General features: G+C 36.7%; 1 protein-coding gene across 5 annotated transcripts in view; it reads left to right on the forward strand.

Annotated features, from left to right (window-relative positions):
- Positions 1–22,581, forward strand: part of NBDY (negative regulator of P-body association) — a 90,974-nt gene that overhangs the window by 56,646 nt on the left and 11,747 nt on the right. For 4 of the 5 annotated variants that reach the window (XR_006339735.1, XR_006339733.1, XR_006339737.1 and 1 more), the window contains one exon: positions 9,391–9,641. The gene's annotated coding sequence lies outside the window, so the exon portion shown is untranslated. Of the gene's footprint in view, positions 1–9,390; positions 9,642–13,488; positions 13,578–22,581 lie in introns of those variants that run through there. The other variant, XR_006339734.1, reaches the window with a different exon arrangement.

The following is a 22,581-nucleotide window of genomic DNA, read 5'->3' on the forward strand; positions in this document are numbered from 1 at the left end:
ACGACAGAGGATGAGATGGCTGGACGGCATCACCGACTTGATGGGCATGAGTTTGAGTAAACTCTGGGAGTTGGTGATGGACAGGGAGGCCTGGCGTGCTGTGATTCATGGGGTCACAAAGAGTCAGACATGACTGAGCAACTGAACTGAACTGAACTGAATAATGAGTGCTGTTGAGCATCTTTTCATGTGTTTATTAGCCATCTGTGTGTATTCTTTGGGAAGAAAGTCTGTTTAGGTCTGCTCACCTTTTGATTGGGTTGGTCATTTTTCTGGTATTGAACTGCATGAGATGCTTGTATATTTTGGAGATTAATTCTTTGTCAGTTGTTTCATTTGCTATTATTGCCTCCTATTCTGAGGGCTGTCTTTTCACCTTGCTTGTAGTTTCCTTCTTTGGGCAAAAGCTCAATGGTAGAAGGAGAGTGTGGGATGATTTGAGAGAATAGCATTGAAACATAGACATTACAATATGTAAAATAGATGACCAGTGCGAGCTTGATGTATGAAGCAGGGCACCCTAAACTGGTGCTCTGTGGCAACCTGGAAGGATAGGGTTGGAAGGGAGGTGGAGGGGGGTTCAGGATGGCAGAGACACATGTATACCTATGGCTAATTCATACTGATATATGACAAAACCATCACACTATTTTAATTATCCTATAATTAAAATAAATAAATAAATATTTTTAAATTATTTCAACTTTCTTAAATTTACCAATGCTTGATTTGGGTCCCAAGATGTGATCTATCCAGGAGAATGTTCTGTGTACAATTGAGAAGAAAGTGTATCCCTCTGCTTTTAGATGCAATATCCTCTAAATATCAATTAAGTACATCTGATCTAATGTCATTTAAAGCCTTTATTTCCTTATTGATCTTCTGTGTGACTAATCTTCCATTGATGAAAATGGGATGTTAAAGACGAAAATGCCACTATTATTGTGTTACTGTTGACTTCTTGTTTACTGGCTGTTAGGTTTTGCCTCATACATTGGGATTCTATGTTGGGTGCATGCGTGCATGCTCAGTTGCTTCAGCCATGTCTGACTCTTTGTGATTCTATGGACTGTAGGTTGCCAGGCTCCTCTGTCCATGGGATTCTCCAGGTAAGAATACTGGAGTGGGTTGCCATGCCTTTCTCCAGGGGATCTCTCCCACCCAGGGATCAAATCTGGGTCTCCTGCGTCTTCTGCATTGCAGGTGGATTCTTTATGTTGAGCCACCAGGGAAGCCCATGTTGGGTGCATATATGTTTTCAACTTACAATCTTCTTCTTGAATTGACCCCTTGATTTTTATGTAGTTTCCTTCTTTGTTTCTTAAAACAGTTTATTTTAAGGTCTATTTTGTCTTATGGCAGCATATATATGGGTCTTGTTTTTGTATCTATTCAGCCAGTCTGTGTATTTTGATTGAACATTTAATCTATTTACATTTAAGGTATTTATTGATATGTATGTTTCTACCACCCTTTTGTTAATATATATGTTTGCATTGCCATTTTGTTAGTTTTGTTAATTTTTTTCAATTTGTTTTGTAGGTCTTTTTCTTCCCTTCCTCTTTTGTTCTCTTCAGTTTTGATTTGATGTTTAAACTTAGTTTTGTGTTTGGAGTGTTTGTTTTCTTTTTTGTATGTATATTTAGTGTGGATTTTCAGTTTGTGGTTACTATGAAGTATTAATATAGCAGTCTATATATAAATGGGATTGTTTTAAATTATTGATCTTTAATTTGTTTTTTAATTGAAGGATAATTGCTTTACAATATTGTGTTAGTTTCTAACATACAACAATGCAAATGACACTTAACTATATATATATATATATATATATATATATGTGTGTGTGTGTGTGTGTGTGTGTGTGTGTGTGTGTGTGTATGTGTGTGTGTGTATATATATATATATATATATATATATATATATATATATATATAACTTCTGCAATGTGAAAGATGTAGGAGACCTGGATTTGATCCCTGGGTGGTGGAGGATTCCCCTCTAGAGAGGCGTGGCAACCCACTCCAATATTTTTACCTGGAGAATACCATGGACAGAGGAGCCTGGCAAGCTGCAGTCCATAGGATCGCAAAGAGTCAGACATGACTGAAGCAATATGTGTGTGTGTGTGTGTGTGTGTGTGTGTAATCTCTTGAGCTTCTCTCCAACCCCATCCCCCATCCCACTCCTCTAGGTCATCACAGTGCCAGACTGGACTCCCTGTGTTATATAGTAGCTTTCCATCAGCTATCTATTTTACATATGGTATTGCATATGTGTCAATGCTACTTTCTCAATTTGTCCTATTCTCTCCCTCCCCAACTGTGTCCACAAGTCTGTTTGCTACATCTGTGTCTCAATTCCTTCCATGAAGATAGGTTCATCAGTACTGTTTTCTAGATTCTACATGTATGCTCTACTGTATGATATGTGTGCCCATCTCAGTTCAACTGATTCACATTTATTCCTTTTTATGGCTGAGTGATATTCCACTGTATATATGTACCACAACTTCTTTATCCATTCATCTGTCAGTTTACATCTGTGTTACTTTCATGTCTTGGCTATTGTAAATAGTGCTGCAATAAACACTAGGGTACATGTGTCTGTTTGAATTGTGGTTTTCTCAGGGTATATGCCTGGTAGTGGAATTTCTGAGTCATATGGTAGTTTTCTAAGGAATTCCCATACTGTTTTCCATTGTGGCTATATCAGTTTATATTCTTACCAACATTGCAAGAGTGTTCCCTTTTCTCCACATCCTCTCCAGCATTTTTTATTTGTAGATTTTTTTTTTTTTGATGATGGTCATTCTGTTCGTGTTTTAATTTTAAATGCATTTCCAGTATCCTGCATTTGCACTCTCCTCACAATTGCTTGTTTTTATATCATATTTTTGTGTAGTTAATTTCCTACCTTTATTCTTGTCTTTATCCATCAACTTTTTTATTTGTAATGGTCTTGTTTTTTGTAGTGGACTTTTCTACTTACAGAATTTCCTTTAGCATTTGTTGCAAATGTAGTCTGGTGTTGCTGAATTCTCTTAACATTTTCTTGTCTTTAAACTTTTGAGTTCTCTGTTGCATCTTAATATGAGCCTTGCTAGGTAGAGTATTCTTGGTTTGTAGGTTCTTCCCTTTCATCACTTTATATATACCATTCCATTCCCTTCTGACCTGCAAAGTTTCTGCTGGGAAATCAGCTGATTACCTTATGGAGTTCCCTGATATGGTATTTGTTGCTTTTTCTTTGTTGCTTTTAATATCTTTTCTTTGTTTTTAATTTTTGTCAGTTTGATTAAAATGTAACTCTCTGTTCCTCCAAGTATTTTTTTCAAGTCCTTTCTCTCTCTTTTCTCCTTCTGGGATCCCTATAATGCAAATGTTCATAAATTCAATGTTGTTCTAGAGGTCTCTTTTCCAATGAGTCTACTCTTTGCACGAGGTGGCTAAAGTATTAGAGTTTCAGTTTCAGCATCAGTCCTTCCAGTGAACACCCCTGAGTGGCTGCACTGAACTGAACTGAACTGAGAGGTCTCAGACTGTCATCATTTTTTTTTCTCATTCCTTTTTCTTTATTCTGTCCCACAGCAGTCATTTCCACCATTCTATCTTCCAGCTCGCTTTTCTGTTCTCCCTCAGTTCTTCTGATATTGATTCTTTCTAGTGTATATTTCATCTCTTTGTTTATTTTTTATTTATTTTTTATTGAAGGATAATTGCTTTACAAAATCTTGCTGTTTTCTGTCAAACCTCAACATGAATCAGCCATAGGTATACATATATCCTATCCCTTTTGAAACTCACTCCCATCTCCCTGCCCATCCTACCCCTCTAGGTTGATACAGAGCCCCTGTTTGAGTTTCCTGAGCCATACAGCAAATTCCTGTTGGCTATCTCTTTTACATATGGTAATGTAAGTTTCTATGTTACTCATTCCAAACATCTCACCCTCTCCTCTCTCCTCCCCTCTCCCCATGTCCATAAGTCTATTCTTTATTTCTGTTTCTCCACTGTTGCCCAGTAAATAAATTCTTCAGTACCATTTTTCTAGATTCTGTATATATGTGTTAGAATACGGTTAGAATATGGTATTTATCTTTCTCTTTCTGACTCACTTCACTATGTATGATAGGTTCCAGGTTCATACACCTCATTAGAACTGACTCAAATGCATTCCTTTTTATGGCTGAGTAATATTCCATTGTGTATATATGCCACAACATCTTTATCCATTCATCTGTTGATGGACTTCTTAGTTGTTTCCATGTTCTAGCTATTGTAAGTAGTGTTGCAGTGAACAGTGGGATACATGTGTCTCTTTCAATTTTGGTTTCCTCAGGGTATATGCCTAGGAGTGGGATTGCTGGGTCATATGGTGGTTTTATTCCTAGTTTTTTAAAGAATGTCTATGCCATCTTCCATAGTGGCTGTATCAATTTACATTCCCACCAAAAGTGCAAGAGTGTTTGCTTTTCTCTACACCCTTTCCAGCATTTACTGTTTGTAGACTTTTTGATGAGGGCCATTCTGACCAGTGAGATGATATCTCATTGTAGTTTTGATCTGCATTTCACTAATAATGAGCAATGTTGAGCATCTTTTCATGTGTTTGTTAGCCATCTGTATGTCTTCTTTGGAGAGATGTCTGTTTTAGGTCTTTTTCCCACTTTTTGATTGGGTTATTTGTTTTTCTGGTGTTGAGTTGTATGAGCTGCTTGTATGTTTTGGAAATTAATCCTTTATTAGTTGTTTCGTTTGCTATTATTTTCTCCCATTCGGAAGGTTGTCTTTTCACTTTGCTTATAGTTTCCTTTGTTTGTTTTTAGTCCTTCTGCATCTTTGTTAAACATGTTAAACATCTTTGCATTTTCACAATCTGTGCCTCCATTCTTTTCCTGAGATTTGGATTATCTTCACTATCATTACTCTGAATTAATTTTAAGCATATTTCCTATCCCCACTTCATTTAGTTGTCCTTCTGGGGTTTTATCTTGTTCCTTCATTTGGGATATATTCCTCTTTCATCTCTTTTTGTCTAACTTTCTGTAATTGCAGTTTCTTTTCTGCAAGCTGTTGGATTGTAGTTCTTGCTTCTGTTGTCTGCATTCTGCTGGATGAGGCTGTCTAAGGGGCTTTTGCAGGCTTCTTGGTGAGAGGATCTGGTTCCTTCCTGCTGGTGGTTGGAGCTGGGTCCTGTCTCTCTGGTGGGCAGAGCTCTGCTCAGGAAGGCTTTACCCAGCCTGTGAGCTGATATGTGGGACTCTGTTCCCAGCACTGAAGCCTCCAGGCTGTTAGGTGAGGCTAGGTCTTGAGTAGAAAATGATGTCCTCCAGGAAGGCTTGTACCAATGAATACTTTCCAGAACTGTCGTCTGCCAGTGTCTTTGTCCCTGCAGTGAGCCACAGACATCCCCAGTTCCACAGCAGACCCTTCGATATTAACAGGTAGGTGTGATCTAGTCTCTTATGAGGTCACTGATTTTTTCCCATGTGTCCTGGTGCTCACAGGGTCTTGTTTTCCCACTCCTATAGTGCAGATTTTCTTTCTTCCTGTCCCATGGAATTCCTGTGATCAGGAATCCATCAAAGCCAGATTCTCTGGGGTCTCCTCTTGTTGACAGAACCCCAGGCTGGGAATCCTGACGTGAGGCTCAGGACTTTCACTCTGTCTCCTTGCCACTTCTGTTTTGTCTTTGGATACTGGGTATCAATTTTTGGTAGATTCCTGTGTTTTTGTTGATTGTTCTTTAGCAATTAGCTTTGATTTTCATGTTTTAATGAGAAGGCATTGCTTATGTCCTTCTACTCTGTCATTTTGTCAGCCATCTGCGTAGCCTTTATCAAGGTCACTTTGGCAGTACATATGAGGCTTGTCTTGGGCACTACATGATGAACAGACCACACTGGCTGCCAGAATTTTATAATGTATATAAAGGTTTGAATTGGGTTCAGTCCTGTATATAGATCATCCAGATAGTCCCAGAAACATATGTTCACAATACCATATCCTTGGAGTAGCTTCTAGTGGAGGGATGACAAGTGGATACATATTCCAGGGATATTGAGAAAGAAGGGGCCTCCAGTAAGATCTTCCAACAGTTTCATCTACTCCATGGCCTAGAATTATTTATCTTTGACTTTAGCCATTTTAATTATGACTGTGTCTTGCTGTGGGTCTGTTTGGGTTAAACCTTTGTTTTCCTATACGTGAATATCTTTCCTTTTCCAGGTTTGGGAAATTTTCTGCTATAATTTTATTAAATGCATTTTTACCTCCTTATATATCTCTTCTCTTTCTGGGACCCCTATAATGCGAGTGTTTGTATGCTTGATGTTACCCCCCCCCAGATATTTTAATTAGTTTCTTTTTTTTTTTTTTAATTTGTTTTTCTTTTTCCTGTTGTGCTGCTGATTTCTATTCTATCTTTTAGATGGAGTGCATTCTTCTGTATGCATTCTTCTGTATCACCTAGTTTGCTGTTCACTCTTTCTAGTGTGTTTTTTACTTATTTTATTTTTACTTCTTTAAAAAATTATTTATTTTTGTTTGTGCTAGGTCTTCATTGCTCCATAGGCTTTTCTCTAGTTGTGGTGAGTGGGAGCTACTCTAGTTACGGTGCTTCTCATTTTCATGGCCTCTCTTGTTGCAGACCATGGGCTCTAGGGTGCATGGGCTTCAGTAGTTGCAGCATGTGGGCTCAACAGTTGTGGCTCTGGTTTCTAGAGCACAAGCTCAGTGTTTGTGGCATACAGGCTCAGTTGTCCTGCAGCATGTGGGATCCTCTCAGACCAAGGATTAAACCCCTGTCTCCTTCATTGGCAGGTGGACACTTTACCACTGAGTCACCAGGGAAACCTTATTCCTTACTTTATATATATACAATATATATACATATATATATATATATGTATATATATATAATATATATTTTCTGCTTCCTTGTTAAAATTTTCATTCTGCTTATCTATTCTCTTACATAATTTAGTTATCATTGTTATTACTAATGCTTTGAACTCTTTATCTAGTAAATTGTTTATTTCTGTTTCATTGGTTCTTTTTTTTTCTTTTTCTGTTGAGAAAAATTCCTGTCTTCTCAATTTGCTTATTCTTCTCTGTCTCTATGAAATTAAGTAAAACAATTATTTTGAAGGGATGTCCTTATGTGTGAGTCTATGTGTGCCCAGTGACTTTGGTGATAGAGCTAGATTTGATGTGAACACAAGTCACATCTTTCCTCAGGGTGTGCTAGCATCTATCATCATGGTAGAAGATGGGGCTGGAGAGTCAGGGGCTAGGGCAGAGGGCAGATGCGAGGGGGGACTTTCCCTCTGTTCAGTGACTGTCGCCACCCTATTGGGGGTTGGGTCAGATATCAAGTTGCTGGAACAGAAGCCCCGAGGGTTGAGTCTGAAATACCTCAGTTCCCTTGAAGTGTATATTCTGCTTTCCAGCACGGGCTCCCTTAGCCCCAGAGAAGAGCAGTGCTGGGGCAAGAGGTAATGGTGTGGGTACTGAACTGGCCACTTTCAGAGATTTGGTCTTCCTGTGATGTGCTGCTTGTGCTATCAACCACAATGGCTGCCCAGTCCCTGCTCAGACACCCTTAGTGTCTGAGTCACTGTGGTATCTTTTGGCTGAGCTCTTTCTTCATTTCTGACTGCTCTTGCTTTAGTGGGGAGCTTCAGTGTGAGGCAAATAGGGCTAGAGTGTTTGCTTGATTCAGGCTGGGGCATATACCAGATTGGTCACAGGAAATGAGTCAACTACCTGTGTGGTTTCAATTCAACCTTCCCTGCCTGTGTTTGGGAGCAAGCAAGCATTCAAGTGCTCATCACAAAGAGAGTCAAGGCTTCCCACAGCCCTCTTGTTAGTCCCACTGAGCCTCCAATCAGCCAAGGGGATGCTTCCATTTGTCAGCTCTAATCAGCCAAGGGGGCGCTTCCATTTGTCAGACTCCAGGGGTGGGTCATCCAATATGTTTCTCAAACTATGCACTCTCCAGTGAATGTCTATGCCTGTATAGTCTCCCTTTTCCTCTGAATCTTCTCCCAGAGGCACAAGTCCTAATCTGATCATTTCTTTTCCCTTCCTACCCAATCCTTACAACCTTGATTGTACAGGAGTCTTTCTGCTAGTCTTCAGTTAGTTTTCAGTGAGAATTTTTTTCACTTGTAGATGTGTTTTTGACATGTTCATGGGAAGAGGGCCACATCCTCCTATTCCACCATCTTGATTTGAGTCCTTAAAGCACTTTTATATATAACACAAAAATACAAATAACTTGATAGAAAAATGTTCAAGGAACAGACAGTTCTTAGAAGGCAAAATATTAATGACCAATAATGACAATTAATTAACTTCTTTATTAATCATGGAAGTACAATTCAAGATACCATTTTTAGCACATCACATTTGCAACAATCAAAAATCTATGTAATCTGTTTTAGGGAGGATGTGGTGATATATACACTGGTTATGAGAGTATGTATTTTTATATTAACAGCATTAAAACTTTAAAGTGTGTACTCTTTGACACATAATTTACTTATGGAATCTATGGGAAAATTCTTACATATGGACAAATATGCTTCTTTATTATAAAGAAAAATTTCAAAGAAATACCTTTTGAGAGAGGAATGACTATTCTGTCATGCAGTATAATATTGTGAGGTTGTTGAAATATGTAGATAGATCTATTTTGATAAAAAAAAAAGCATTGATATTTTATTAAATGGATTAAAGTGAATTAAAACAAATTGCAGAATGAACTAATTTATATTCAAATTCTGTCTAAAATTTTATATTACTGTAAGTACTATCTGTATGAACATTTAAATGCATAGAAAAGGATTTAGAAAGAACTGGTATCTGTGATTTCCTTTAGAAATAGAACTGAAGAAAAGTAGAAGTTTGGTGACAAGGATAATTTTGTCTATGTTGTTTGAATTATATACTGTTCAATTATAAACGTATTATTTCTGTAAATAAATACAGATTTCCTGGAGAATAAAAGAACGTGTTAATGGGTAATGGGATGAGAATGGGGCCAGTTGATCAATTATGGCAGTCTAGAAAAATAAGAAATACAGAGGTAGACATCCTAGAACTTTTCTCAGGAAAAAATGCCTTGGGTAATGGAAACATCTGGTCTATGTGTCTGATAAATCATTGTGCAGGCAAATTTACACCAGGTATAAATAAGATGCCAGTTATCAGCATTTTATGACTTTGATTTAATGTTAATGAAGAAATACACTAATTTTGCTTCCCATATAATTTGCCTAGAAGGAAAAGTAGGGTGTTAACTTCTCAAGAGACATATCTAATCTGTATGATTATTGCATTTCTCAATATAAATGCATAAATTGTCCGCTTTTATATCTTTCAGTCTTATGATATAATCAGCGAAACTTCATCTCCTGAATTTGGATGGATTCTGGGATATGACCATTATCAAGCTGTAGATCTCTAAAATTGAAGACCCCAGCCTGGATTGTGGTGACCTCATCAAAGAAAATAATGCCTGTGAGGTGGCCTTGCAGCAGCCAGTCAATGCTCTCTTTTGGTGACACTAAGTCTTTGCTGTATAACTTTGAATTCTTATAAATTCATTAAGTTTCCAATAAAGTTTTTCTCTCATTTGCTGTTAGTTCTATATGACTACAATCTAGTAAATTGTGAATTTTCAGTAAAGGTTTCATAGTAATTCCAAGTATCAGTAAAATTGGCATCAAAGTATGACCTTCTTCCTAAGAATGACAATTCACTCATTCTTTATAGTGTGAAAATACCAGAAGAATGAAGGGGGGTGGATTGAGGGAAAATATGAAAAATAATTAAATTCCCGGCACATTCTCTTTACTGTCAACTTTTCTATGATATCTTATCTATTCTATGGTATTCCTTATTCTTCTACATCTTAACTGCTTTCTTGGTCAAGATGGCTGCTGTGCTTTTTATTTGCTATTTTCCAATTTACTTCTAAAACACTCAGTATTAAACAAATAGGTTATCTTAATTAAAAGCATTAATAAAAATTATGATAAAAAATAAAAGGAAAAATGTCAGTCAGCAATTTTTAGTATTTTCACATTGTTCATGTATTTTTCATAAATCATAGAAAAACTTAAAGTTACATTTTGGGTGATCTTTATGTACATTAAGTAATATAGAAATGATACAATAATTTAAAAAATTTATTATTTATGTAGAAATGTGTGCACAAGTCAATATAACAGGATATAAACCCCCAGAAATGGACACATATAAGACTTTAAAGTTAATATTTCAAATGAGTGAGGAATGGCTGAGTCATTCATTAAATTGTGTAAAGAATATCTGGCTGATCATATGGGGAAAAAACAGATTCGATCTCCCCCCTCATACCACAAATTTAAATTAAATACATCAAATCACAAAAATATTAGAAAAAACTTTGGTGAATATTTATATTATTGTGTAATTAGCATACCCCATAGATAATAATTTAGTTTTTCAAAAGGTGGTGTTTATTTATGATGTAATAAATGCTACAAACTATGGAAATATGAGGGTGAGTAAGATAGTAGTCATTGTAGCTTGCAGTCTAACAGAAAAGGCAGTTAATTAAACAAATTTATAAAGCAAGTCTGGATCTACATACTGAAGCTGCCTTCAGTGATCTCTCCTCATCTTTACGTTCAGTATTCCTTTTCTTACTTCAATTTCAGCCTTTTTCTTCATACTGAGAAAGATGGTACCTCAGTACCTTCAGAATTATATTACATTAAGCTCACACACTCAGAAGGAGAAGCAATCTCTTTTCCAAGTCCCCATATCAATAGCTCCAAAAGTACAGTTTGACCTCGCTTGGATCACATATGAATTTATGGACGAATCACTATCCACGAGAATGGGTGCTCTGATTGGCCAGTTTAAAGATTATATTCTTACCTCTATGGAGAGGAAGGTTGGCCTCCTGATTGACAGTCTCACCAGAGTCATACTGAATCAGGAAGTGGCAATTCCCAAAACAAAGAGACACAAGACAGATTAAAAAGTAGTATATATATATTCACTAAGCATGAAAACATTTCCTACTTGACAAATTAAAAAACAATTTAGCTAAACTATAAAGTAGATGGAGTGGTGAGAAATCAGACAGGAGTGATAGGTAGAGGTGATCATGAGGATTTGTATAAACTGTTTTACAGAATTTAAACTTTATACCTATGGGTTTTTTAAATTGCAATAAAATATACATAATATAAAATGTATCATTTAATCATTTAAATCAACTCTTTTTCAATTAAAAAATGTTTTTGACCATGCCATGTGGTGTCTGGGATCTTGGTTCTCCAACCAGGGATTGAATCTATGCTCCCCACAGTGGAAGCATGGGATCTCAACCACTGGACCACCAAGGAAGGCCCTAACCATTTTTTTTTAATTGGAGGATAATTGCTTTACAATAATGTGGTCTTTGCCATACATCAACATGAATCAGCCATTGTACATTTATACATAGTTAATATGCAATTGTCACCACCACCCATTCTCAAGAATTTTTCATTTTCCCAAACTGAAATTCTGTATTTATAAAGCAGTAACTCTCCATTTCTCCCTCCCCCCATTTCCTGAAAACCACCATTTTACTTTTTTTCTATGAATTGAACTACTCTATGTACCTCATATCAGTGGAATTATACAATATTTGTATATAGCTTATTTCACTTGGTATAACCTCTTCAAGTTTCATCCATGTTGTAGCAATGTATCAGAATGCCTTCCCTTTTTTAAATTGTGGTAAAATATGCAGAACATAAAATTAATTATAATTTCTAACTGTACAGCTTAGTAGTGTTGAATATATTCATATCATACAGTCCATCTCAAATCCCTTTTCATCTTGCAAAATGAAAATTCTATGCATGTTAAATAATTCATTTACCTCTATACCAAGCCCCTGGCAGACAACATTTCACTTTCTATGTTTCTTTGAGACTGACTACTCTAGATACCTCATATAAGTATAATAATACAGTATATATATTTTTGTGATGTGATTGGCTTATTTCACTTAGCATAATGTCCTCAATTCATGTTGCACCATGTGACAGGGCTTCTTCTTTAAAAGGTTATTTTTCTGTAAACACTTTATTTTTTAGAACAGTTCTAGGCTCACAGAAAAATTAAGTGTAAAGTATAGAGTTCCCATGCATTCCCACCCCAATAGGTGCATAAACTCCTCCGTTATCAGCATCACCCACTACAGTGGTGTATTTGTCACAACTGATGAACCTAAATTGACCCATTGTAATCCACAGTTTACACTAGGATTCTCTCCTGGTGTTTTACATTAAGTTTTACATCCTGTGGGTTTGGACAAATGTATAATGATATGCGTACATCATTATAGTAGTGCACAGAGTATTTACACCACACTAAAAATTGTGCTCCACTGATTCATCTCTCTTCTCCCTACCACCAAATCCTGACAACCACTTATCTTTTTACTGACTCCATAGATTTGCTTTTTCCTGAGTGTTATGTCCCTGGAATCATACAATATGTACTCCATTCAGATTGGCCTTTTTCACTTAGTAATATGCATTTAAGTTTCTTTCATGTCTTCATGGCATGATAGGTCATTTATTTTTATTGCTGAATAATATTCAACTGTTTTGATGTACCACAGTTTATAAATCCACTCACTTATTGAAAGACTTCTTGGGTGCTTCCAAGTTCTGGCAATTATGAATAAAGCTCCCATAAACATCCTTGTGCAGATTTTTGTTTGGACATAAGTTTTCAATTCTTTGGTAAATATCGAGTGCAATTGCTGAACTGTAAGAAAAGAATTGGATTAGTTTTGTAAGAAATCACAAACTGCTGACCAAAGTGGTGGTACAGTTTTGCATTCCAACAAGCAATGAATTAGAGTTCCTATTGCTCTTCATATCCCAGCCAGCATTAGCTACTTTCAGTGTTCTGTATTTTGGTCATGCTAATAGGGGTGTAGTGGTATCTTACGGTTGCTTAAACTTATATTTCCCTGATGACATATAATGTGGAGCACTTTTTCATATGCTTCTTTGTCATGTGTATATCATTATTGATGCTATGTCTGATAAAGTTTTTGGCTCATTTTTTAATCAGTTTTTTGCTGCCTTATTGGTGAGTTTTAATTATTTGTATTGTTGAGTAGCATTCCTTGAGCACAAGTGTTTTTTTCTTGTGGAGAGCTCTAAATTTCTTGTATTTAAAGTAACATTGGTTTATAACATTGTGTGAGTTTCATGTATACAATATTGAAATATATTTCAATATAAAAAGTGTATACTTTTCTTTATACACTATAGCCTGATCACCACAAAAAGTTTAGTTTTCATTTACCATCATATAGTTGACCACTTTACCAATTTCATCTTCCCCCACCCCCCTCCCCCACTGGTAACTATTAGTATGTTCTCTGTATCTATATGTCTAATTTTGTTTGTTCATTCAGGAGCAGACCAATCATCCTGTGCTCAAGCTGCAGCTCAGCCAAACAGATCATGTGTCTCTGAGGGTGTTGGTGTGGCCATTTTCCCTAAGGTAGGAGATTTACAACACGATGGAGTCCAGTTCCCAACTGAAGGCCTGTTTTAGATGGACAATCTCTCAGCCTGGGGAAGGGGTCGAGTCTAGAGGCCATGTCCCATGCCTGGCAGTTCCAGTGATTTTCAACTGGAAAAATGCTTGGGAAGGTCAGAGTCAAAGCAAGTTTATTAGTCCTCATCCACCTCCACCATCCCAACCTCCACCTATTGATTCAAGGGCAAATATATTATTTTCTTATTTTGTTAACTCTTTGGGAATAGGAACTCCTTTAAAACATCTAAGGAAAGCATGGACCTTGCCCCTTGAAAAGCACCCATTCTGCTTCATCTTCACAAGGATGTCTCCTGTCTCTTCTCCCCCTTGGAGGCCCAAACTTCACCCAGGTTCTGATTCCCCAGTGGAAGGTTGCAGGTGGCCCCCATCCAAGCACCATTGCATTTTCAGTTTTATTCACTGTGCTGGCATGATGAAAGAACTTGTAGGAAAAGAGAACTTCAGGGCCTGCCAAAATCCTGGGGAAAGAGCAGAGCAATCAGGGAAAGGCAACTGGGTTCTGAACAGTCTTTGTGAGAAAAGGCACATTAAAAAGACTAGCGCTTCAGGATATCTCATTTTTTAATGTGACAAGTGGTCGAGCTCTCCCTTTTCCAGGCTTGAGCTCTGCTGAATCCACTCTTACAGTCCAGGCTCAAAACCATCCCCAAGAAAAGGAAATGCAAAAAGGCAAAATGGTTGTCTGAGGAGGCCTTACAAATAGCTGAGAAAAGAAGAGAAGTGAAAGGCAAAGGAGAAAAGGAAGTGAAAGTGAAATGTGAAAGTCACTCAGTCATGTCCAACTCTTTTGCGAACCCATGGACTGTCCATGGAATTCTCCAGGCCAAAATACTGTAGTGGGTAGCCTTTCCTTTCTTCAGGGGCTCTTCCCATCCCAGGGATCAAACCCAGGTCTCCTGCATTGCAAGTGGATTCTTTACCAGCTGAGCCACAAGGGAAGCCCATCTGAATGCAGACAAAATATGTCTTGGTTTACCTAGAGACTTCCTTTGTGTTGAGCTATCCCAAGGCAGTACCATTGTAAATGACTGTGTGGAGTATCTTTGGGCACAAACCTGTTGTGCTTTTCAGAATGATTTTTGCTTTCATTTTGTTCTTGTAAAATAGAACTCTCTAGTGGGCCTTATTGGGAAAACGCCTGTGATTATTTCTGAAGTACGTGGTTTACAGGGTACTTTTCCACCTAGGTCTGCTTTTAACTTCCTCTATTTTCCTAAGACTTTTATAGGTCTAGTTTGCAGTAATTTGCATTTTTTGGTCTTAGATCCATTGTCTTGCCTGCTCTTGTGATTGAAATGTGATGAAGTAGTTAAAGTACATTCTTTCACATTCGTCCAATTGTGGAAAAGCTTTAACTCTATTGATATGGATTCTGATAATAGATGGTGTGGCAAAACAGAGAAAAGAGAAAGTGCCATGTTTGAAATCAGTTTCTAGGTGAGAGTGTGGCTTAGGAGGACTCTGACCTGCAGGACACTCATAAAATGGCACCCCCGCTCTTGAATGAAGACTACTTTCTCAGCCTGACATCTAATGCTCTTGATGACCTGCTTTCCAGCTTCACTATTTACTACTCCTGAACCATTTACTACCATTTCCTGCTTCTTATGCTGCAGGCCATTTCCCTCAGAATTCCAAGTTATCTCAGTGTTTATATTTTGACAGTGTATTTCCTTTTTGCTTTCTCTTTAATTTCCTGTCTCATTCTGAACTGGTGGATAAAATGTCAGCTTGTTAGTTAGATACATACAAAAGTATTATTACTAACTGGGTACATGGAAATTAAGGCATTAAGCATACGCTAACTAGGACCCTTGGTGAGAACAGAACAATATAATTCTAGAGCTGTTTGGGCCTTTGCAATTATCTTGTTCAAATCCTTATTGTACTGAGTACTAAACCAGTCTAGAGAGACAAAAGGATTTACAGCACATAGTACTACCCTTTAAGAAAAAAAAAAGTGAAAGTTTGTCTCACAGTCATGTCTGACTCTTTGCAACCCCATGGACTGTAGCCTGCCCAGCTCCTCTGTCCATGGAATTCTCCAGGTAGTAGTGATGCAGTGCATTGCCATTTCCTTCTCCAGAGAATCTTCTCAACCCAAAGATTGAACCCAGGTCTCCTGCACTGCAGGCAGATTCAACTAAGCCAGTCCTTAAATAAATATTTCTTGATTCCTGGGCCTAGATGCTACTGCTGCTACTTTTCTTCTCCCTCATTTTTTTTTTCAAAAAGAAATAAAATGTTTGAGATATATTATAGCCCTTATTATGTCCTTTACCCATTTTTTTCCCTTTGACCCTGAACTAAAGTCAGTGTATGCCCTTTCTACTAATGTTTCTAATTTCACTACATATGTATCCCAACAATGTATATAATAGTACTTTTTCTGATATAATAATGATTCCCATCATTAATTCTTTGGGGTACCCCTTTCATGATTTTTTCCATACTCTTATACTACTTATACTGCATTTTTTTCTTTAGAAGATGCATTTAACTACTCAATTATTTCCCAGAATAATGCACCATCTAGTGACATGTGGGCAACTGCTCTGATATCTTTGAGATACCTTATGCCTTAGATCATCTACAATCATCTAACAGTCTACCATTGGTACTGCAGTTTAGAAACCATTGCACTACACTTCACATGGGTTAAATGTGTGTCAATACAGTGGTGTTTATCTCTAATTAATAGGCTTTTTATCTTTCATAGTTTTGACAAGGAAACTTTCTACTTGTAACTTCATCTTTAACATGACACTCTTTTGACCTGCTGACAAAGATTCTCTCCTTGACCAAACTCTACTCAGGCTCTTTTGCTCTCTCTTAACTAGACCTTGACTTTTGGGCTTCCATATTTATCTCTGTATTATCAATTTTAGCAAGAATCTTGCTAAGTAAGTTTAGCCAGAATTCCCAGCCTCAATATCTAAGTGGGTTCCTCTTCCCACACCATCTCCCACATGATATCTGATCACCCTGGCCTGCCTTCAACAAGAATCCTGTTCAGTCGGTTTAGCCAGAGTCCTTTCCTTACCTCTGATGTTTCCTCTTAATGATTTTACATCCACTGACCACTCCCCTTCCATCATTACCACCACCATGTTCCTTAGCTTAAAATTCACATTTTTCCTTGCTGTATTCAGAGTTAAGTCTGATGTCCCTCCTCCACTGCAAGACACCATTACAGTGATCCCTATACTTACCACAATAGTCCTCCATTGAATGAAGTTTTTCTTACCATCTATAACAAGGGCCATGAATAATTTTTTCTTTAATAGTTATGGTGCCCAAACCCAGATGGGATCAGATTTGTCATTGGATCCCCAGATCTCTTACTCAGGACTCTAGGTGAGTATGTTTGCAGCCTTTGGCTTCACTTCTGACTGACTGGTCAGCTGTCCATTGGTCAGTCTGATTCCTAAGCCATTGCTCTGTTGAAGTTGGTAAGGACAGATTTTGATTCTTAACATTCTGAGTAATACTCTAGAAGTCAAGGTAGAAGTCCCAGACAGAGGTTGCATTTAAGTACTAGGATCTCTATAATAAACAGGTTAGAATCCCAGGCTTCTTTGTTTAAAAGATACCTGCTGGGCTAAAAGTCTTTCTTCCTGGCTCTCTTCTTAACTGGGGGATTATTCCCTCACTCACTGGACTGGAAGTTCTTCTGGCTCCTTTTAAAAAAATTAATTTATTTTAATTAGAAGCTAATTACTTTACAATATTGTGTTTTTTCCCCATATATCAACATGAATCAGCGATGGGTGTACATGTGTCCCCCCATCCCGAACACCCCTCTCACCTCCCTTCCTACCCCATCCCTCTGGGTTGTCCCAGAGCACTGGCTTTGACTGCCCTGCTTTCTGTATCAAACTTGCACTGGTCATCTGTTTTACATATGGTAATATACGTGTTTCAATGCTATTCTCTCACATCACCCCACCCTTGCTCTTTCCCACACAGTCCAAATTTTGTTCTTTACATCGTTGTCTCTTTTGCTTTCTTGCATATAGGGTCATCATTACCATCTTTCTAAATTCGACATATATGTGTTAATATACTGGACTATTGTTTCTTTTTCTGACTTACTTCACTCTGTATAATAGGCTCCAGTTTCATCTACCTCATTAGAACTGATTCAAATGCTTTCATTTTTATAGCTGAGTAATATTCCATTGTGTATACGTACCACAATTTCCTTATCCATTTGTCTGCCGACGGACATCTAAGTTGCTTCCATGTCCTAGCTATTGTAAACAGTGCTGCAATAAACATTGGGGCACACGTGTCTCTCAATTCTTGTTTCCTCAGTGTGTATGCCAAGCAGTGGGATTGCTGGGTTGTATGGCAGTTCTATTTCCAGTTTTTTAATGTATCTCCCCACTGTTCTCCATGGTGGCTGTACTAGTTTGCATTCCCACCAACAGTGTAAGAGGGTTCACTTTTCTTCAAACCCTCTCCAGCATGTATTGTTTGTAGACATTTTGATGCCGGCCATTCTGACCAGCAAGAGATGGTACTTCATTGTGTTTTGATTTGCATTTCTCTGATAATGAGTGATGTCCATGTATTTTGTTAGCCATCTGTATGTCTTCTTTGGAGAAATGTCTAGTTCTTTGGCCCATTTTTGATTGGGTCATTTATTTTTCTAATATTGAGCTGCGTGAGTTGCTTGTATATTCTGGAGATTAATTCTTTGTCAGTTGTTTCATTCGCTATTATTTTCTCCCATTCTTATGACTGCCTTTTCACCTTGCTTATAGTTTCCTTTGTTGTGCAAAAGCTTTGAAGTTTAATCACATCCCATTTGTTTATTTTTTGTTTTTATTTCTATTACTCTGGGAAGTGACTCAAAGAGGATCTTGCTGAGATTCATGTCAGAGACTGTTCTGCTTTTGTTTTGCTCTAAGAGTTTTATAGTTTCTGGTCTTACATTTAGATCTTTAATCCATTTTGAGTTGATTTTTGTGTATGGTGTTAGAAAGTGTTAGCTTCATTCTTTTACCTTTCCCCCTTGTGTCTGTCTCCTTGTTTTGATTAGGGTTCTTTCCCTGACTCCTGGACTAGAAGGCTTTCCCCTAACCTTCTTGCTTCAAGTTCAGTTCTCTCCCTCCTTCCTGGGTTGGATTTTTTCCTAACTCTTTGTGAAAACATTCTGTTCTTTCATTGATACTGCTTTGCCAGTGGGAACTTCCCAGTCAATTGAAACCCCTTTCTTGAGTCTCTGCTCACTATATGTTCTACCAACTCTGTCCACCTCTAACTTGTTGGCATGATTTTGCTGATGATAATTTGGAAGTTTTTTACCTCCTTCGGAATTTTGCAATCTCCCCCAGATTTCTCTTCTAAGATCTTTCTCTTCCTGTTACTTCTGCTCCTTCTTTCTCTTACCACATTTGATCTCCCCTCCAATTCCTTTGAATCCTTTGACATGTTCGCCTTCGAAGTCCTCCCCTCTTCATCTCTCTTATCCATCCATCCCTGACAGAATTTCCCCTTCTCACTTCAGATCCTTACAATCACTTTTGCCTTGTACTCTTCATTGGGTACTGTCTAAGCATTCATGTGTCCCTGCTGGCAAACATCTGAGGCTTCTGAAAAGAGCAAAAAGGGTTAACTGCAAATAGGACTGGATGTTTTCTTCACTCATGAGCTTTGGCGATATCTAGGCAGCTGGTATGTGTTTCTCCTTACAGTCTCTTAAAATTTAGTCCACATCCTCTGTATTGTTACCCTCCATGGCAAAAGAAAATGGTGAAATCTACTCCAAAGTTTTTGATAAACATGTAATTTTTTGTTATTTTCTTAAAGCAATTCAAATAAAAACAAAAGGTAGATATAAACTAGTGAATTTTTGTTACTGTATTTTGCTGACTGATCACTAAAATTTCATAATGAAAGCTACAAGGTGTCAACATGAATTGATGTGTATGTTTTTTTTTTTTTGATGTGTATGTTTTTACATATGTCCATATATATGTTATTTATTTATTATATTTTTCTGTCTCTGGATGGTAGTGTGACAATAATGTATAAATTCTCTTAAAGAATACCTGTTTCAATTTGTTTACAAATAAATTAGAACTTACATAAATTATGTTTTCCTAAAACTGTCAGAAAGATAAAAATAATCCCAGTATTTTAAAAATTATTTCACATCTGGGGTAATATTATATCACCCCAGTATAACCTACTCTATGTGAAAAAGATTAAAAAGTTATAAATATAAACTAAGAACCAAATGTACAATAAAAATTAATTGCTCAATGCCTATGAAGCACAGAAGAAAAAAATAAGGTGGTAATTCATATGTTTAAGCTTTCGAATTCTTTGGTTGTGTAAGATTGTTTTATTGTTCACCTGATTTACCACCAAGAAAAGTAACTAAAGATGATGACAGTCTTTAATATCTCATGAAATTTTCATGATCAATTCAGGCATAATTCTTAAAAATAAAGTAAAGATATGTAAGTGATATAAAAGTTTATAAATGAAATTTTTAGCAATAATTATATTTTATAATATCTGTACTGTAAAATAGTTCAAATTTATTTCTGTAACTTGAAACTTTAAAAATATGCTAAATTATGGGATTGTAAATTGGTGTAGCCACTATGGAAAATAGTATGATTTCCTCAAAAACCTAAAAAGAGATACAATAAGATCCAGGAGTTTCACTTATGGGCATATGTTCAAAGAAAACAAAAATATCAATTTGAAAAGATATATGTGTAGCATTATTTACAATAGCCAAGATATGGAAGCAACCTAAGTATCAATCAACAGATGAATGGATAAAGAAGATGTGGTACATATATACAATAGAATTCTGCTTAGCTATAAAAAGAATGAAATTTTGACATTTTTAACAACATGGATGAACTTGGAAGGTATTATATTTAGTGAAATAAGTCAGATAGAGAAGGGCAAATAGTATATGCTATTCCTCACATATGGAATCTAAAATATTAAACAAATGGATGAATATAACAAAACAGAAACAAACTCACAGATATACAGAAGAAACTAGTGGTTACCAGTCGGGAGATGGAAGTAGAGAGGGGTCAGTTAAAGGTAGTGGAATAAGAGGTACAAACTACTATACATAAAATAAAGAAGCTATTGATACAATGATACATTGTTCAGCACAGGAAATTTAGCCAGTATTTTATAATAACTTTAAATGTTGTATAATCTATAAAGATATTTTGTACACCTGAAGCTAACGTACTATCAACCATTTCCATATAAAATAAAATATTGATATATTAATTGTTTCAATGATATCCTCTCATATCTTCTCACCCTCTCCTTCCCATACTGTGTCCAAAATGCCTGTGTTTCCTTTACTGCCCTTTAAGTAGTACTGTCAGTATTATCTTTCTAGGTTTCATATATATGCATAAATATACAATATTTGTCTTTCTCTTTCTGACTTACTTTCCTCTCTATAAAAGACTCTAGTTCACCCCCCTCATTAGAACTGACTCAAATGCATCCCTTTTTATAATGGAGTGATATTCCATTGTGTATATGTATCACAATTTCCTTATCCATTCATCTGTCGATGGACATCTAGGTTGCTTCCATGTCCTAGATATTGTAAATAGTGCTGCACTGAACATTTGGTTACATGTGTCTTTTTCAATTTCGGTTTCCTCAGAATGTATGGCCAGTAGTGGGATTGCTGAGGTGTATGGTATCTTTAATCCTAGTTCTTTTAAGGAATCTCTGTATTATTCTCCATAATGGCTCTCTCAGTTTGCATTCCCACCAACAGTTGAGAGGGTTCCCTTTTCTCAACTCTCTCTCCAGCATTTATTGTTTGCACACTTTTTGATGATGACAATTCTGACTGGTGTGAGAGGGTACTTCACTGTAGTTTTTATTTGCATTTCCCTAATAATGAGTGATGTTGAGCATCTTTTCATATGTTTACTAGCCATCTGAATAACTTCTTTGGAGAAATGTCTCTCTAGATCTTCTGCCCACTTTTTGACTGGGTTTTTTTTTTTTTTTTTCTTTCTGGTATTGAGCTGCTTGTGCTCCTTGTATGTTAGTGATTAATCCTTTGTCAGTTGTTTTATTTGCCATTATTTTCTCCCATTCTCAGGGGGGTCTTTTCACCTTGCTTATAGGTTCCTTCACTGTGCAAAAGCTTTTAAGTTTAATTAGGTCCCATTTGTTTATTTTTGTTTGTATTTCCATTATTCTAGGAGGTGAGTCATAAGAGTATCTTGCTGCGGTTTATGTCACAGAGTGTTCTACCTATGTTTTCCTCTAAGAGATTTACAGTTTCTGGTCTTACATTTAGGCCTTTAATGCATTTTGAATTTATCTTTGTGTATGGTGTTAGGAAGTGATATAATTTCATTCTTTCACACAGATTTGACCAGTTTTCCCAAAACCACTTGTTCAAGAGACTGTCTTTTATGCATTGCATATTTTTGGCTCCTTTGTTAAAGTGTCCATGGGTGTGTGTATTCATCTCTGCACTTTCTATTTTGTTCCATTGGTCTATGTTTCTGTCTTTGTGCCAGTACCATACTGTCTTGATGACTATTGTTTTGTAGTATAATCTGAAGTCACAAAGGTTGATTCCTCTAGTTCTATTCTTCTTTGTCAAGATTGCTTTGGCTATTTAAGGTCTTTTGTGTTTCACTTCAAGTTGTCAAATTATTTTTCCTGGTTCTGGGAAAAATACTATTAGTAGTTGGATATGGATTCCATTGAATCTAGATTGCTTTGGGTAGTTTAGTCATTTTCACTACATTGATTCTTCCAGTCTAAGAACATGGTATATATCTCCATCTGTTTGTGTCAACTTTGATTTCTTTCACCAGTGTCTTACAGTTTTCTGCATACAGGTCTTTTGTCTCTTTAGGTAAATTTACTTTGAAGTATCTTATTCTTTTTGTTCCAATGGTTAATAGGATTA

Source organism: Cervus elaphus, chromosome X, assembly GCF_910594005.1.
Source record: "Cervus elaphus chromosome X, mCerEla1.1, whole genome shotgun sequence".
Classification (NCBI taxonomy): domain Eukaryota; kingdom Metazoa; phylum Chordata; class Mammalia; order Artiodactyla; family Cervidae; genus Cervus; species Cervus elaphus.